Source organism: Triticum dicoccoides, chromosome 7B, assembly GCF_002162155.2.
Source record: "Triticum dicoccoides isolate Atlit2015 ecotype Zavitan chromosome 7B, WEW_v2.0, whole genome shotgun sequence".
NCBI classification, from domain to species: domain Eukaryota; kingdom Viridiplantae; phylum Streptophyta; class Magnoliopsida; order Poales; family Poaceae; genus Triticum; species Triticum dicoccoides.
In genome coordinates, this window is record NC_041393.1 from 595,194,487 (window position 1) to 595,207,983 (window position 13,497).

Genomic DNA, 13,497 nt, shown 5'->3' on the forward strand with positions numbered 1-13,497 from the left:
GACTCACATTAGTCATAAATAACTCATATACTTATTGCAAAAGTTTATTAGCCCTCAAAGCAAAGTATTACTATGAATGCCCCTAGGGGGATAGATTGGAACGAAAGGACCATCGCTCGTCCCCGACCGCCACTCATAAGGAAGACAATCAATAATAAATCATGCTCCAACTTCATAGCATAAAGAGAGACTATACGTGCATGCTTCGGGAATCACAAACCTTTACACCAATATTCTTACTAACCACAACCGTTTACTAGTACCTCCCACATATTATCATCTCTATATCGCAAAACTACTACAAGGAAGCAAACATATCATATTCAGTGATTCACAAGTTTTATGTAGGATTCTATGACTAACCATGCAAATGACCAATTCCTGTTGACTCTCTAAATATATATAAGTGAAGCATGAGAATTTAATTCTTTTTACGAAAGATCATGCTCTAATAAATATAAGTGAAGCAAAAGAGCATTCTTGTTTCCCATGTGAAGAGAAACAGGCAATCCAAACTTCAAATGATATAAGTGAAGCACATGAAGCATTCTATAAAGCCATACTTAAGGTCGTGAAACCTAACCAAAGCATTAAGTATCAAGTCCTCTTTACTCCCATATGCCATAACCCACTTACTCGGGTATGTGCTTCTGTCACTCATGACACCCACCATAAGCGAATCATGAACATATTGCAACACCCTACAACGGGGACCCCTCTGTTTGCGCGACATAGAGGGCACCATAGGACAGAACCATATATAAAACATACAATCATACCAACCAAAATCATGATTAACCCATAGGACAAAACGGATCTACTCAAACATCATAGGGTAACCACATATCATTGGGAAATAATATATAGTGTTGAGCACCATGTTTAAGTAGATATTACGGCGGGGAGAAGGGGTGTTACACCGCTGCATAGAAGGGGAGAGAGTTGGTGTTGATGGTAGCAAGATTGTTGATATAGATTGCCATCACGATCCTTGCCCCGGCGCCGTTCCGGCGCCACCGGGAGAGAAGGGGAGAGAGCCATCCTCCTTCTTATTCTTCCTTGGCCTCCCCTCTAGATGGGAGGAGAGTTCCCCCTCTGGTCCATGGCCTCCATGGCGGCGGAGGGGCGGGAGCCCCTACAAGATTGGATCTCCCTCTCTGTTCTCTTCTGTTTTGCGTTCCTATTTTCTGGCCCTTCACCATATCTTAAATTCCCGGAGATCCATAACTCCGGTTGCGCTGAAATTTTTACACAATTTGTTTTCCATAAATTATATTCTTGTGTATGAAGAAGGGCCCCAACCGACTTACGAGGAGGGCATAAGACACCTGGGCGCGCCAGGGGGTGCCCGGCACGCCCTGGTGGGTTGTGGTCACTGTGGGGGCCTGTTTGCATTGATTCCAAGTCCCAAAAATCACATATATTACAAAATAATTCTCCGTGAATTTTTATCGTGTTTGGACTTTGTTTGATATGGATTTTCTGCGAAACAAAAAACATGAAACAAACAGGAACTGGCACTCGGCACTGGATCAATATGTTAGTCCAAATAAATCATATAAAATGTTGCCAAAAGTGAATAAAAGTTGTACAATATTGGCATGAAACAATCAAAAATTATAGATACGACGGAGATGTATCAACATGATGTATGGTATTACTCTTCGGAGGCTCTAACTTGTGTAAACTGTGTGTTTAGACTTTGTTCAGGTACTTCTGATCTCCTCATGAACCTTACCAAGGGATCTAACGGTATTTCGCTCCGTCGGTTCGCCCGCCAGGAATGGTCGATGTTGATCGGAGATCTAACCAGGTGCCGAGAATCAGAAGTGGCCGGTGGGCTCCCGCCAGGACAATGCCTCACGTTCGACCCTTTTGAGAAAGTCGTCGATGGGTCATGAGACTTTTCGAGATCTCTCCCTCACACCTCGTCGACCACATGTACAGTGAGCAAGGGCAGGCCCTAGGGGTCTACAATGTACCTAACCACCTCGCGCGGAAACACAAGCGAGGCATTGTAAGGGCTCCGTGAAGCCATCAGCCCGCTCACGAGTCCTCAATGAACATGATAATCATGATGGCGGATACACGCCGAAACCAAAAACTCGCGTAACACGCGATCTATGCTACAGAAAACGCAACCAGCAAACGGCTTGCATGGTCCCAGGAAATGGTGACCTTCGATGTTGGGGATCACTCCCAAGTACATCATCATCCAGGCAAGCACGCTCTGGTGCTAGATCCAATCATGGTAGGCTGCCGCCTCTCATGCGTCCTAATGGATGGAGGAAGCGGTCTCAATATTATATTCACGAACACCCTAGAGAAGATGAAGATCTCACTGTCCAGCCTGTGGAGGTCGGACATGGGTTTTCATGGGATAGTGTCAGGCCGCGCAGTCCACCCCCTCACTATCCATCCTGCAGAGCTCGAGGTCGTCTTAGGATATGAGCACAACTACCGGAACAAAGCCATCTAGTTCAATGTCTCTCCTTGAAAGGTATTCTTGACAATAATAATTCACGCCATCAAGAAAACCATACATCCAGTCCAGAATTCCATCCTTCCTTCTAGGTTGAAAAACTTTGATCTCCACGGATAACTTCCATGCACTTGTGGATAACACATACCGTATGATTTCCTCGGTGGCATTCATCTTACTACTGTTGTAGTGTGCTACCACATCATCATAAGTGTTTGTGCACTAAAAGTCAAGGTGTCAGGAGACCTGCAACTTCTACAAGAAACTTGATACATAGAACATAACATAGTTGCACATGTATTTAACATTCCTAGCAGTTCTAATCTATCCATAGAAATAATACTCTTCTTGGTAGTTGCACCATCAAAGAACTTATCAAGTGCGTACAAGAGGTTACTCTTTGAAATGGGAGGTGGGCATGGGTGAATTCTTTCCTCCTCTTCTTCTTCCTTGATGCTTTCGTTTCTTCTAGGCACACTTGTTCGTCCAAGTTCCATTGTTCTTTGTGATCCCCTTTATTTTGCTACAAGTTAGTTTCAAAAATATTTGATTCATGATCTCTTACCACTTCTTGCAGCCATTCATCGTTGGGAGTTGTTTACTCTTCATTGTTTTCATCCTTCCCTTCATCTTTCTGTGATTCCTGCAAGAATTTTCCGGCTTTTAGGATGAATGCAATTAGCTCTTGTTTATTGAAAACTAATGCATTATCATAGAAATTATCTAGGCAAAAAATTTGGATAGGTTTGCAAATCAATGTAAATTCTATCAAGGATAACATATCTTACCTCCAACCCAATATATAATGTACCTGATGAGCACCTGCAAGAAGCACTAATTGTAAGACCTCCACACCAGCATTGGATTTACTAAGAATATTATATCTTGCTAATACGGGATCAATATTGTACTTACATTGATAACATAAGTGCTCTTTGGATCCACAATCTACGCATGATGCCAGATATGAATGGAGTATAAGGAATGAGTATTATTTTACCAGCCCAATCCACTCTTTCAACTTTGGTTCATCGGAAGCAAAAAATGCTTGACTCTTGTATCTCTTTTCCTTCATTCCAAGTTCCATATGTTCCTCGACAGACATCGCAGAAGACATGTTTAGTAGATTTTTTTCTTTTTTGATATAAGCGACAAACTACAAAATAAACTATGTGTGAGCGGGAAGGTAATAACTGAGCGCTATTTGTCCCCGGCAACAGCGTCAGAAAAGCTTGATGACCTACAAGGGCACAGGGCTATTGCGATTCACGGTAAGTAGAGTATGTCGGTCCCCCAGGGAGTGGTGTGGCATAGGTCGAAACGTTACTACTGTTGGGGAACCGGCTGGTCGATATGATAAGAGGACTACTAACATAAACATGTAAAGAAGACTACTAACATAAACCCAACGTCGTCAAGAAGACTACTAACATAAACATGTAAAGAGGGTATCATATCGTGCAAGACAATAGGTACTAACACAAACTGGAGTTCATCTTATGTGATTTTTGAATTGCATGTTGTCCTCTGAACTATATGCCTTGACAATTACTGTCTGGTTATCACAGTTCGTACGCATAAGTGAGAATGTCTTGTCAACCACTCGCAAATCCAAGTCATGGTGGATTTGTATCTTGGCATCTTGCCGACACAAGTGGTGTGTTGTTGAAATGCAACTATCCCTGGGTGGTTTTGCTAATGATTAACAACGTATAGCTCATTGAACTAATGCTATTTCGAGATGAATATTTTAGGACAGTTCAATGATTGGCAAGGAATGGATTAGGAATGTGGACCCCTAAAAATGATAAGGACAAATGATTGGCTCAAGCTCTAAAGATCAAGACTCTACATTTTCTATTTTAGTGATCCAAGATCACATTCAGTCAATAGGAAAGCCAGTGCTATTAAAAGGGGATGAGGTGTTGCTTAATGTCTTGCTTGCTCAAAATGCTTTGTGATATGCTCCAAAAGCCCTCAACCACTTTATCCTATCCACATATGTCCCAAACCAAAAGTCAAACTCGGCCCCACCGATTCGATCCATCCGGTGCCACTGAGTTCATTTGACATAGCCACTGCCAGAAACCCTATTCACTTCGGTCTAACCGATAGAGATCTCGGTCTCACCGAGATGGGATTGCAAACTCTCTGTTTCCCTTCGTAACGTTTCAGTCCCGCCGAGACGAGCGAATCGGTCCCACCGAGTTTGCCTGACCAACCCTCTGGTTAACTTATTACCAAAGTCGGTCCCATCAAGTATGTGTAATCGTGCCAACCGAGATTATGTTATGCCCTAACCCTAACAAAATTGGTTCCACCGAGTTGACATGTCGGTCCCACCGAAATGCCTAACAGACACATTATGAACTAAATCGGTCCGATCGAGTTTTCTGATTCGGTCCCACTGAGTTTGGTAAATTGTGTGTAATGGTTAGATTTTGTGTGGAGGCTATATATACCCCTCCACCCTCTCCTCATTCGGGGGGAAAGCCATCAGAACATGCCTACACTTCCAGCATTCATTTTCTGAGAGAGAACCACCTACTCATGTGTTGAGGCCAAGATATTCCAATCCAACCATATGAATCTTGATCTCTAGACTTCCCCAAGTTGCTTTCCACTCAAATCATCTTTCCACCAAATCCAATCCTATGAGAGAGAGTTGAGTGTTGGGGAGATTATCATTTGAAGCACAAGAGCAAGGATTTCATCAACAACGCACCATCTATTACCTTTTGGAGAGTGGTGTCTCCTAGATTGGTTAGGTGTCACTTGGGAGCCTCCATCCAGATTGTGGAGTTGAACCAAGGAGTTTGTAAGGGCAAGGAGATCGCCTACTTTGTGAAGATCTATCCTAGTGAGGCAAGTCCTTCGTGGGCGATGGCCATGGTGGGATAGAGAAGGTTGCTTCTTCGTGGACCCTTCATGGGTGGAGCCCTCCATGGACTCACGTAGCCGTTACCCTTTGGGGGTTGAAGTCTCCATGAACGTGGATGTACGATAGCACCCCTATCGGAACCACGCCAAAAATCTCCGTGTCAACAGTGTGTTTGCTCCCTCCAAACTCCTCCCCTTTACCTTCATATGCAATGATTTACGTTCTGCTGCTATACTCTTAGAATTGCATGTGTAGGTTGATTGCTTTACTTGTGCTATGTTGCTAAAATCTGCCAAGAACTAAAATTGGGAAAAGGCTAGATTTTTATTTGGTCAAGTAGTCTAATCACCCCCCCCCCACCCTCTAGACATACTTTCGATCCTACAAGTGGTATTAGAGCTACGGTCTCCATTTGCCTTGATCTCCATAGCTTTTGGTGATCATAGCCTTGGTTTCACAACCTAGGAGAGTATGGCGTTTAGAGAGGGAAATTACCACCGTAGAGGTCCTTACTTTGATGGTACTAATTTTGCTAGTTGGAAGCACAAGATGAAAATGCATATTCTTGGACATAACCCCGCCGTTTGGGCTATTGTGTGTATTGGCTTGCAAGGTGAATTCTTTGATGGGAGAGAACCAAACTGTAAAGCTACCGCGGAAGAGTTGAAGATGCTACAATACAACGCTCAAGCTTGTGATATCTTCTTCAAAGGATTGTGCCCCGAAGAATTCAACAAAATCAGACACCTTGAGAATGCAAAGGAAATTTGGGATACTTTGATAGATATGCGCGAAGGTACTGACTCCGTCAAGGAATCCAAATTGGATGTGCTTCAAAGTCAACTTGACAAGTTCAAAATGAAGGATGGTGAAGGTGTCACTGAAATGTACTCTAGGCTTGCTCTCATCACAAAATGAGATCGTCGGCTTAGGAAGTGAAGAGATGACTGATAAATTCATCATCAAGAAGATCCTAAGAGCCTTGGATGGAAAATATGATACCTTGTGCACATTGATCCAAATGATGCCCAATTACAAAGATCTCAAGCCAACAGAAGTCATTGGAAGAATTGTTGCTCATGAGATGTCACTCAAGGATAAGGAAGAGCTTCACAACAAGTCAAGTGGTTCTTACAAAGCCTCATGTGATGATCCTACATCATCAAGTGAGAAACAAACCTTCAATGAAGAATTGAGCCTAATGGTGAAGAACTTCAACAAGTTCTACAAGAGTAGAAGCAAGGAAAGAAGTTCCAAGTCAAGGTCCTACAATGATAAAAGATCTTCGAGTCATGAATGTAATTGCTACAATTGTGGAAGACCCGGACACTACTCCAACGAGTGTACGGCTCCCTACAAAGGGAGAGAAGATTCGCCTAAAAGAAGAACTAGAAGAGAAGAATCACCACCAAGAGAGAGAAGGAGTAGAGATGATCGTTATGAACGAAGAACCTCCCGGAAAAGCAAGGATTCGGAAAGGAAGTACAAATCATCAAAGAGCTACACAAAGCAAAGACATCAAGCTCATCTTGGTGAATGGGTATCCGGCTCCGACTCCGACCATCACTTTGAGAGAATTTATCACTTCGACTCCGAATATACTCAATATGAAGGTGTTGCTGGTCTAGCACTTGTCTCAACCAACTCCTACGACATATTGACTCACCAAATGAAGGAATTGGAAGATGCTTCATGGCTAAAGGCCCAAAGGTATGACACCCCGAGTATGTTGATTTCAATAGTGATGAAGATGATTTGTTAGGTGATGATGATTTACTTGTTGACAACTCTAGTGAATAATACTATGATGAAACATCAATTAATCATGCTAATCAAGATAAAACGAATGACAATGATAAGGAGAAGATTGACCGTCTAACTAAAGAACTAAACACTCTTAAGTTAGCTCATGAAACTACCTTGGAAGATCATCGAGAACTTTTAATGACCCATGAGAAGTTACCCTTTGAAAAGATCAACCTAGAGCAAGAGCATGAGTTTTAAAAGGAAATCAATGATCACTACAAAAAAAGACACATCTGTGACATTTTGGGCCAAACGGATTTTCCCCCTGTCATACTTATGACACTTCTATGACGATAATTCTAACAAAACCCGGTATCATCATAGATGTGGTGGGCTCCTACTTCTATGAAAAAAAATCATGACAGAAAATGGGCTTTTTGTCCTTGGCGGGTCAGAGACGTAGCTGCATGACATTCTTTGGGTCGTCCACGACAAAAAAACCGTGGTAGAAGCGAGGGCGAGGAAAATATCGGGGTGTTCCCGGTTACGGTGGGTGGTCAGGGCCGAGCGATGCACGGGGGTTTGCGCATTTCTCTCGTACACGCACGCGCGTGGGTTCGAGGCGTTGGGATCTAAATGAACCCGAGCGAGGCGTTCGCCTATTGAACCCGAGCGTTTACAATGCAGGCTACGCGTAACTGAACCCGAGGGATTGATCAATGCCTGTTAACTCAACCCGATCGAGCGATTCCTTTGCTACTACTACTAACTGAAGCCGATCGATGTTGTCTCGGGATGAACAGTGAGCATTGCAGGGTGGTTTGGATGAACAGTTCCCGGCGGGGTGGATGAACAGGATCCCGTGGTGTTGCCTATGGATGAACAGGACCCCGATCGATCGAGTCGGTTGGGGCTGGATGAACAGGACCCTATCGAGGGCTGGATGAACAGGATGACCCCGTGGAGGACTGAACAGTAGCCCGTGGAGGGGTGGTTGAATAGGAGCCCGTGGAGAGGGCTGGTTGAACAGTAGCCGGTGGAGTAGCGCACGGTGGAGGCTGGATGAACAGGAGCCCGTGGATGAACAGTCGCAGGTGGAGGCTGGAGGAAGTCGATGGTGGATGAACAATAGCCCGTGGAGGCTGGAGGAGGTTGACGGTGGAGATGAACAGTATCCCGTGGAGTCCCGTTTTGCGGTATGCCACACCCCTCCTGATGAACAGGACCTCCGTTTAGACCGTAGCGCTCCAACACAAGTCCGTTCTGTCTGTTTTGCGGTATGCCACACCCCTCCCGATCAACAGGACCCCGTTTCGACCGTAGGAGGTCCAACACAAGTTCGTTACCTCCATTTTGCGGTATGCCAGACCCCTCCCGATGAACAGGATCCCATTTCGAACGTGGCCCGTCGAACACAAGGTTGTTTCCTCCGTTCTGCGGTACGCCAGGCCTCGTTTCCATCGGTTGTTCCTTCCAAGCCGATTGGCTCCCAGGCGTTCTGTTGCCTCCCGATGAAACACGACGCATTCCGTTGCCTCCCGATGAACACGACGCATTCCGTTGCCTCCGCATGAACACGACGACAATGCAGTTTCTCTATTCCAACCCAGTCATGTACACGAGCCCTGGACATACATATGCGTGAGTAGGCATTCGAGACCCCGCCCATATGTACGTACGTGGCCGTATTTTCTTTCTTGCACCCTGGCCGTTGTACATACATGTACATGCTACGTGTGTGCCTCTTCTACGACACGTGCGCGCCTCTACATCGACTAGTATGTACATAAACGTTCGCGACCAGAATGACAACGCTACGTACGCTTCGACCAGGTGGGTCCAACTGTCAGGCACTTCCTTGTGTGCGAAGATGTAGCTGGTGGGTCCTAGCTGTCAGGGGGGCGAATCGTGTTTTTTGCCTAGACGCACTTCCTTGCATGTGAAGATGTAGCTGGTGGGTCCCAGCAGTCAGGGGAAACATTTTTTTCACGAAATACGATGGCCCGTCCGGTGGTTCCCATCTGTCAGGTGGAGGAATAATTATTTTGTGCGTAATAAGGAGGCACTTCCTTGCGGCCGCCCTTGACCCAGTTGTCAGCCTCTCCATGTACAGTACTCTTCCGATGGAAGTCGTTCCTTAACCACGTTGACCACGCCACACCGAGAGCACCAGGGCGGTGGACGACGGCGAGGCCTAGGAAGGGGACGACACGGATCCGGGGAAGACACAGCAGTGGAAGCCCACGCGGAGAGGAGTACGAGGGTTCACTGGTTCGGCTGCGGTGTGAGGCTTCCGATGACTCTCGTTTGTTGACCACAGTGTGTCGGGCGCACCAAGGCCGGTGGACGACGAAGAGGCCCCAGACTGGAACAACCCGGAGATGGGGAAGACGCGGCAGTGGAATCGGAGATGGAGAGGAGTGGGAAACTTGACTGGTTCGGGTGCGCGGCAGCACTGCCACCCACGGGAGATAGGAGCAAGAACAGAGGTTGAAGAAGAAGCACGGCTGTTGGATTAACATCCAACGGTCCAGCTGCTAGAATCATTTGTTGATTAAGTTGACAAAGCCTTGCATACACATCTACTTAGTAGGCCCACAAGTCAGCCACCAAATCTGCCGGGTCCCAGCTGTCATCGGGAGGAATAGTTTTTTTTTGCATAACAAGGAGGCACTTCCTTCCGTGCGAAGATACAGTCGGTGGATCCCAGCTGTCAGGGGAAGGAAACAACTTAATAAGGAGGAAATTTCCTTGCGTGCGACCATGGACCTCGTGGGTCCCAGCCTTTATGCTCTCACGTACAATCCTCTTCCAATGACTCTCGTTTGTTGACCACGCTGCGTCGAGCGCAGCGAGGCGGTGGATGACAGCGAGGCCCCTGACTGGAACGACCCGGAGATGGGGAAGACGCGACAGTGGAGTCGTAGACGGAGAGGAGTGGGAAACTTGACTGGTTCAGGTGCGGGGTGGGCCTACGCTCGACAGAGAATAACAGGAGGTGCAGAGTGGAGGGATGGCCTGGCCATCAGTGGCGTAGTGTTTCGCTACGAGGCACGCAAAACAATGACGTCAGACGCTGAAGGCTGGAGCAGGCGGTCCCGGCAGCACTGGGGGAAGAAGATGAGATATTGAAGAAGAATGTCGGCCATTGGATGTAAATCCAACGCCTTGCTTAATCTTCGACCTACTGGCCCAGATGTCAGCCAGTCCATTTGTTTTTTGTCCATTTGGTGGGCTGGGTGAAACAATGATGTAGCATCTATGCAGCCCGTTTATATATATGGTAGAATTTAAAGCCCATTTGCATTTTTCTCGAAATCCACGACTTGCTGGGCTGGGTGAAAATATCATGTTGGGCTAGACGGAGAAATGTTATAAAAACATAAACACATGATTGCACGTCTATTACTGCATTGGTCAGTAAAATCTTTGCAAGCTTATGTACGCAATCACTAGGAGTTAACTTGCCAAGTTATATATAAACAATTATTATTATTATTTTGTAAGAACTTTCAATTTGTGAAATAAAATATCATTTTAATTTGATGAGTTAATAGAACGTGGGGTATTATTATTTTTTAGGCTAGACGTGGGAAAATTGAGTTGGTTCTAGGGAAAAGTACTCAGAGAAAACTCAGTTTACATCGAAAAAGAAAGAGGAACAAAATTCAGATATAGGATTAATGAAAACAAAAAATGAAGGAAGTGGGAAGGTCTATAAAATGGTTGGACGAACGACAGGTTTAACGGAACCTTATGTTGTTTCTATATATATATATATAATAAAATAAGATATATATATAATATTATTATTGAAGGGAAAACATAGATTCAGTTTTGCATTCTTATAGAAAAAAACTGAGTTGTGCGTTGTCTTGAAAAAACAAACATAACTTGGGTTGCTGATGTTATAGACAAGCTAGGTTGGGAGGCCCAGAGGCCGCTTGATCCAAAAAACGTTGAAACATGTCGTGGGCTTCCCATGTTAAACAACAAAACCTAGGCCATGGACCTGGTGGGCCCGGGACTGTCAGCCTCTCGACGAACAGTTGTCTCCCGATTCCTCTTGTTTTACTGACCATGTTGGGAACGATAGATGGCTGCACCACGGCGAGAGCACCAAGGTGGAGGACGACATCAAGACCGTGGACCGAACAAACCGGAGCGGGGGAAGATGCAGGCGGAGGGGAGTACGAGGGTTGACTTGTTCGGATGCAGGGTGGCCGGTGGAGCTCCTTGGTATCGTTGTCTTCTTTCATGTTGGCGTAGCAGGGGTTGATGATGGTCTCGCCGAGGTCAACCATGGAGTCCTTCTCCTGCCCGTTGCCGATGATATTGTATTGCTTATGGATGTTGACAAGCTTGTTGCACCAGATGGTCGAATCGTCGCGTTCTTCCTTCTCTCCACCGTAGCAAAGGTGCAGTAGGCGCTGCCAATGAAACGGGCGAATGCTCCAGAACCTCTGATGGCCCTACAGCAGTGGTAGACGGGAAACTCATCTCGCACGCATACCTGGGTGACCACGATCCGCTGGTCCCTGTGAGGAGACGAATGGACGGGCACAAGGTCTAGTCCTGCGACCTTGTGCTTTCTCGTCCTATAGGTACTCCTTGAACTCGGCGAGGCAGAGCTTCACCGAGTCCGGATTGTTGGTGTACATGACATTCAACTTGATGCCGCCATGGGACTGAACGGAGAACTCAAAGGTGAACTCCTTGCCGAAGTCCATATCCAGCAGGCTCACCCCTCGGATCGCCATTAGAGTCTCTTCAAGTGAACGAGTGAGTAGGCGGCAGCAGCAGTTCGTTTTTCAGCTCTTGGGGAACTGGATTCAACAGTAAACTGAGTGTGTATAGGCGACAACAGTTACTACCCCTCCTTCGCCCGCTGCACGCCCGGCAGAATATGCACCCTCGGCGCATTCAAACGACTCCATTAAGAAACCTATTCCGGCAACACACGTCGGTTCATGACTGGGTCTGTATTGGTACTGTAATAACAAGTGTTAGTGGTCACTTTACTTAAATTTAATTAGCTTTAATTAAAATATGTTCTTAAAACAAGCAATGCATTGCTCGTTCTATCAGTGCCACAGGATCAACATGCACAACAATTAGAATTATTATTCTAAGGACGCACATGATCAGCACATTTGCCGCACTTTCACACAGAAAATGCTACCAAGTTTGAACAGTTTGTTATGGTTGCTGTCATCTGCATCATCATGTCATGTTTCCCAGCTTGCAAGATTCAGAACCAACAAATAAGATTCAAATAATAAGTACAACAAGATGCCTACACATCTCATTGATTCCCAGCTTCCAAGATTCAGAACCAACAAATAAGATTTAAATAATAATTTCAACAAAGATGCCTACACATCTCATTGATTCCCAACTTGCAAGATTCAGAACCAACCCATTAGAGCCTTTTGATAAAGTGAATATCAGGATTAAATCCATCTTGGCTAGCCGTGTCATACAACCCAAGAACTTGGCGAATGCTCTTGACCATCACAACATCTGTAGTAGAGTATTCCTGTTTGCACAGATAAGAAAGAGCATGGATTTAGAACTCTAGCAGCTGTCGAGATGGTTGTACAAACATTAGCCTTTTCTTTTGGCCACCAATTCTATCTATGTTCCTGATGCGTCAATCTTTGACGCACCCCTTGAAATTACTATAATAGTGGCACTAGTTGAAGCAAACTATATTTGCAAAACGATAAAAGATTGCGATAGAATAGCTTTATTTAAAAAGTATAGCATTGGCATAGCATGACAATGCACAATCATGTTGATAAAGGAAAGTACTGACCGGTGTGAGGGGTCCTATGCCGCCATGACTCGATCTGGTGAACCTGCAACTCCAGTGGATGAGGTCAACCTCCAGCTCCATGATTCAATTCATGGGCCTTTTTCTGCAGCTCACCTGAAATGAAGCAAAGATTGCATCATTCAGCTAGCAATAAGTACTTGCTCTCATGAGCTGGCATGTTCTTCTTTAGTAGTTGCACTAAATTCAGCAACATTGAGGTTGGTTGTCCTGCTCATGTAAGGTGCAACTATAATTTTCTTATCCTTTTGTGCAGTTCCACTAAAATAAAGTGCCATTGTGATGACAACTCCAATCACCATTTTGTGCAGTTCCACCAAAATTGAGAGATGTTGCCCACATGACATTTTAGTTGAACTGCACAAGACACTCATTCCAAAAGAAAGTGTTTTATGCAGTTCACCAAAAGGTCACAATAGCAACAGGTATAATGGATATCCCTATCTGTACAAAAAGATAGAAAGTAGACATTTGTTGGTCAATAAGAATATAAGAAACATACATGAAATGAAAAGAAGCATATTAATTATTTTCATGGCAATCACGCAAGGA